Source organism: Engraulis encrasicolus, chromosome 24, assembly GCF_034702125.1.
Source record: "Engraulis encrasicolus isolate BLACKSEA-1 chromosome 24, IST_EnEncr_1.0, whole genome shotgun sequence".
Taxonomy (NCBI): domain Eukaryota; kingdom Metazoa; phylum Chordata; class Actinopteri; order Clupeiformes; family Engraulidae; genus Engraulis; species Engraulis encrasicolus.
The window spans coordinates 12,715,929-12,721,968 of record NC_085880.1 but is presented as its reverse complement, the minus strand read 5'-3'; the positions used below and the strand labels follow the sequence as shown (position 1 = coordinate 12,721,968).

General features: G+C 45.8%; 1 long non-coding RNA gene across 1 annotated transcript; it reads right to left on the bottom strand.

Annotated features, from left to right (window-relative positions):
- Positions 1-4,106: 4,106 nt before the first annotated feature.
- On the bottom strand, positions 4,107-5,702 carry LOC134440832 (uncharacterized). Its single transcript, XR_010033037.1, has 2 exons — positions 5,285-5,702; positions 4,107-5,188 (listed from the first exon to the last, which is right to left on the bottom strand). It is a non-coding gene; the product is annotated as an uncharacterized LOC134440832 (long non-coding RNA).
- Between the last annotated feature and the right edge of the window lie 338 nt (positions 5,703-6,040).

The following is a 6,040-nucleotide window of genomic DNA, read 5'->3' as shown; positions in this document are numbered from 1 at the left end:
AGAGTGGAGTCAACATAACCATTTGTTCATTCAATGCCAAATTAGAAGTTGGACTGATGTAGATTTCAGTGGGGTCCACACAAAAATTTGTCCATACAACACACAATTAGAAGTTGGACTGATGTAGATTACAGTGGGGTCCACACAAAAATGTGTCCATACAACACACAATTAGAAGTTGGACTGATGTAGATTACAGTGGGGTCCACACAAGAATTTGTCCATACAACACACAATTAGAAGTTGGATTGATTGAAATTGTTGTTCAGTCCACAAGACCATTTGTTCATACAACGCATAATTGGAAGTTGTTTGGAAAGCAAACATCAGTTCACCTGACATGTCATTAGTTCTCCGAACTTTCAACCTTCAGCTGAGTGAACTGGTTTCCTTTTTGTGCCAACTTAATGTATCATTTTCATACAACTTCAAATTTCAAGGCAACCAGGTTACACGAATTTTTAAGTTGAGTCAACAAATTTTTTTTTACAGTGTAGCGCAGTATCACAACTATGAAGTTGATTCAAAATGCTTTCAAAATATACACACATGCATACACATTCCCACATTCCCACACCAGCTCTGGAGGCTGCCGCACGGCAGTTGTCTGGGGTTCATGTGAGAAAGTGCACACACATAGGCTATATGCGCACACACACACACACACACACACACACACACACACACACACACACACACACACACACACACACACACACACACAGTAGTAATACTCTGGAAGTGATAGTAACATAGCTTAATTTCATAACATCAAAGCCTATCCTACTAGTGCATGAAGACTTGTAGTTCTACTTCTCTGAAAGGTGTTATCAAATTTTAAGGCTGCAAGTAGGGATCTTGTATGTTGACACAGCTTCAACTTGAGGTTGTGCTGTCTGTTTCTTCTCTGCTATCTCTATTAAATTGCCTTATTAGCTCTGCAAGTATGCTATTACACACGGCATATATCTTCTGAATATATACACTCTTTAAATGTAATCATATACAAATAGCTTATGCCTCACGCGTATTCACTGAAACACATATGCACGCACACACACACACGCATGCACATATACAGAGACAAATGGAGATGCACACACACACACACACACACACACAAACACACACACACACACACACACACACACACACACACACACACTAGGGGTGGTACGGTTCACAAAATTCACGGTTCGGTTCATATCGCGGTGTCAAGGTCACGGTTTTCGGTTCTCTACGGTTCTTTTTTTTAGTTCATGATAAATGGTGCACTGGCTAATAGAATCGGACTTATCACTAAATATCCTACACAGAGGTTGCGCTAGACTTTTTCACAGTCCGTCATTTTGACGGACAGGGTCGAAAAAAATCCGTCATCGCCTATTTTTTTAATTCTCCATCTCGTTTCTCAATGTGGGGGGTCGCGACCCCGCACCGGGAACAACACATGCGCAATTGCGGCCAATTGAGAGTAAACCGCTGTGAATACACCCCCTTTCACTCGACATTCATTCTCCAACTTTGAGGATGGAGTCAATTTTGCTTTCCACTTTCTCTCTCTGCCCCTCTCATTGCACTGTTTAAAAAGCTGCAGATATCTCTCATGACACGCGTCTGATTCAGTGTTCAGCGCTATGGTCACCACAAGCACTTTTTTAAAAGACGCGTGCAGGGCTTTATCCAACAGCTGTCAGTCACTCGTTTGGCTCTGATTAATGCACCGATTGTAATACAAAGGCGCAGTGTTAAATAATATTCGCGTTGGGCTTCACATGCACGATGGAAAGGAAAGCCGTCTTGAAGCAGAAAGGTTTAGCCCAGGCAGTCGACAAAGGCACTGAAGCCTACAATAGGAAGACGACCAGATTTCGCAAAACTTTGTTGAAAAATATCAGCGACGGTAAAGGGAGCCTCTCTATACGTAGCCCCATCGGCTTATATGTTGGCTCTGGGATGCGCGGTAAAGTTGTCTGAATAAAAAAAATATATCGCCTATAATGGGTGAACCAGCTATCGAAATGAGAGAAGGTTAGCCGTTTCTGGCAACGTTTGCCAAGTTGTAAGTTGCGTTGCCTGGTAATATTTAGGCTCTTGAATATCCGTCGTTTTTATTAGTTAATGTCCTGAAGCCGTTTTAGACCTGCGTTGCCTTTGAGTGAAGGTTCTGGCTAGCAAATGCTATTCGTATATTTGTTTATGTTTCAAGCGAGGAGTTATGAAACAATGCTTCTATGAAGGGCGATAGAGGGACAACTTCGTCATTGGCAGAAAATCAGATAGTTGGTAAATGTAGTAGGCCTAGGTCTACACATAGTTCTGAATCTTAAAGTCGAAGTCACACGTGTAGGCTATGGTGGCAACGTCTTAGTTATTTTAATTCATTATTTTGAGCAAGCGCAGAGTCGCGCGCTCTGCTGCGGCCAGCCGCACAGCCCAGCTGCGGCGCATGGTATGACAAGCAGGGAGAGAGGGAGAAAGACAAAACGACAGTAGCATGAAATTATCTGCGCTGATAACTATACCTAATTGAAATGCATATTTGCTCTACTCGATAGAGGCGTAGGTCTACTTAAACTTGTGATTTATTTATCATCACCCTGAATATTGATCCGTCAAAATGACGGACAGACTTCAGAATTTTCCGTCATCCTTCAAAAAAATCCGTCAATGACGGGCATTTGTCAGTTAACGCGACCTCTGATCCTACAAATGGTTTGTATAGGCTTATAATGTGAAAATGGTATGATTTTAATTGTGCCATCCTCTGATTTGGTCTTATACACTAATGTTTTAATCAGAGAGACTGGATAAGATACTCCTAGAATCTCTGTTTTACATATTTTTCTGGGCAGTACATGAATTGCGGTTTGCGATGGATTGCACGGTTCGGTTCGGTATGTGTGTGAATTGTACGGTTTCGGTTTTCGGTGCGGTTTGTGCCATCCCTAACACACACACACACACACACACACACACACACACACACACACACACACACACACACACACACACACACACACACACCACCTACATTGTACTTTTATTTGGGGGGATCAGCCAAAGCTGAATAGTATGGAATGGAGTGGAATAGAATAGTATGGAATGGAGTGGAATAGAGGGGTCATCCCCTGATTATTCCGTCCGCTTAGGCCCGTAACTGCTGCTTGAGAAGAGGGGAAGAGTCCCATGAATCATTATGTATGTGTGGCTGGCATGCACACGACTCTCGCTCTTCTCTCACTTCCTGTACTGTCGTCTGCTGTTGGCCAATGGCAGCGTTATGACTAAAAGGCTTTAAAATGTCAAGAGAGTTTTGAGAGTTTCATTTCCCTTGATTCTTGATTGAGTCATCAATTCTGCTTACGTCACTCATCTCGGTTCCCACATCCCACTATGGGAAACACATACACCCATCATGTCTTAACCCATTGGCGTTGGATGCTGCATGGCGCAACATTGTCCCTAGCGCCGGTTGTTGCATTTCACAACATTGCCCCTAACACCGGTTGTTGCATAACGCAACATTGTCGATTTGTCATTACTTTCAAGATGGATGCAACATGCAATGCACAATCATTTGTTCAAAAACACACGAGGTCTATGTGACCAAAAAATGTTGTTTGATTCATCGACAATAACGTCAAACAATCAGCCATACTCGCTGTTCTGCACTCGTGCGTTTGTTTAGCCATTTGACGCCGGCAAAAAAGGATATGTTAGCAGACACGCTGTGACAACGATAGATGTGATGTTGAGTTGGAGGGCAGTGAACAGATTTTAATCGAGGAAGAGAGGATAGAAGGAAATATGCTTCAAGACCTTTTAGATGGAGAGCAGTGGTAGGATTTGTTTTCTGGAGTGAGGAGGTGAACGAGGAATATGTTGGATGGTGGGGACATGTCCATACCATTTTTGAGGTTAACTTAGTGTAGTGGGCGAGACCGTTACAGGAAGTAGTTCGACTACGCCACCCCCGGGGGTGGAGCCCCCGGAGGAAATGAATTAGGGGTAGTTACAGATACCCCGGACCAACACACAATGTACCCGCACAATAGATTACCAGGCAAACACAAGTTCGTGCACAATGGAGGCAGAGACAGTGGTGACAATTAATAATTCAAATCTTTATTATTCTTTGCGTTATAAAAATATATTTTCACTCTTTGTAATAAAATATAAAAAGGTACTCACAATTCACAAAGTGCAGTGGGGTGGGTGTGCTGTCGCAATCACCCGCAGATAGATAAACACTTGCCCCAAAGTATGTTCACGTTAACAGTAAAGTGCAGGGGTGGGTGTGCTGCCACCACACCCGCGGATCTGTAAACACCTGCCCCAAAGTATGTTCCTTAATTCACAATAAACAACACACCTGGTAGGCCCAAGGCCTTAGAACTTACACTCAGGTTGTCAGGCTTTGCCACTAGGGGCTGGCACGGCTAACACAGTAGGGCGAATGGCACACCTCAGGATTAACAAAAGAAAAAGTAAAGAAATAGTTCACAACAAACAGAAATAATTCACGGCAAACAGAAACAACAAGAAATCATAGCAAACCATGCAAAATAAATCAAAATCCAATTAACACATGCAGTTAAATAAGAAATTAGATAATTGAATGAAATAATGAAAAAAAAGGAAATTAGGCACAGCAAACGAAAGAAAACGAAAACCAAAACATGAGGTAAACCAACCCCAGAGGCTCAGCTCAGTGCAGTCCCCTAGGTATCCCCACACACACTCACACGCACCAACGTACACACACGCACACACACTGTGGAATGGCTCACACGCCGGCTCACACCGAGCCGAGCGCCCACACACACACACACACACACTGAACTAAGCGCGCCAACGCACACACACACACACACGAATGTCCAATTTCCCGAGGCCGGAGCAGCAGCCGAGATACGGGTTCCCGGCTTCCAGAGGCACCACACAACCGGGGCTAAAAGTCGCCGCTCGTGCACCTAAACGCGTGGTGTGTCTGACCACGGCCACACGGATACAACCTGCGAGGGAGGAGGAGAGCGTTAGCCAAGCTAGCAGGACACCCACTATGACACGATTCTGCTGCCGAGAGGTTACCTTACCCGGAGATGAGGGTGCACCGATGCGCGATTCTCACAGTCGGAGTGCCAATACAGAGGTACACGGCCGAGGCGCCGGTAGCGACCACACGCTGAAACCATAATAATGGCCGTCGTTAGCAACCATGGTACGAAAACAAACAGTCAGGGCTGGGTAAAGGCACAAGCTAACCCACTATAATACATACCGGCGTGCAGGAGACGGGAAATGCGCAAGGTAACCGTTGGTATTGTCCACCGAAGTCCTTGCCAGTGGAGAAGCAAGAGATCACTCTAGCCAAGTAAGAGACGCCAAGTTGGAATCACAACCTATAGAACAGCAGACGCGAAGTTAGCCACTAGCTGCTGGCTAGCACATAAACAGCGACAAGAAATGGTCCACATACTCACGAGGACAAGAAATGGTCCACATCTCCTAGATCTGAACTGGACACCGCACTCCTCTCGACGGCGAGGGGAGAAGCAACCACAGCATTCGCCGGTGGCGATGAAACGCGCAAAGGAGAACTTTGCAGGCTTACCGAATACTAGCCACTGGCAGTGTTTATGAAGAGACTTCCCATAAGCCTCTACGAGCGGCGTGGTGACGTGTGCCGCAGCGTCAGACCTCCCTTAAAAGAGCAGCGCTCCATTACAATCTACCCCCCACATGTTGAATCGTCGGCCCGACGATGCAGGTACGCCTCCCCCCCCACTCCCAGATCCAAAATTCCATCAAGAGTTTGAAGTCGCCCCACCAGGCAGCCGATGGGGATTAGAGTGTTGTCCCGCGTTAGACCGGAAAGTCCGGCGTGGGGGCACCTCGCTGCTGCTAGTGCCACGACCGGGTGGCTGAACGGCCGAACTGCCGGGGGAAGCCTGCGAAGTCCTACGCTGCCCTTCGTTTCCTCCTGAGGTGCCACCCTGGGGTGCATGGGGCTCTGCTGGGACACCCAAGTCAGCAT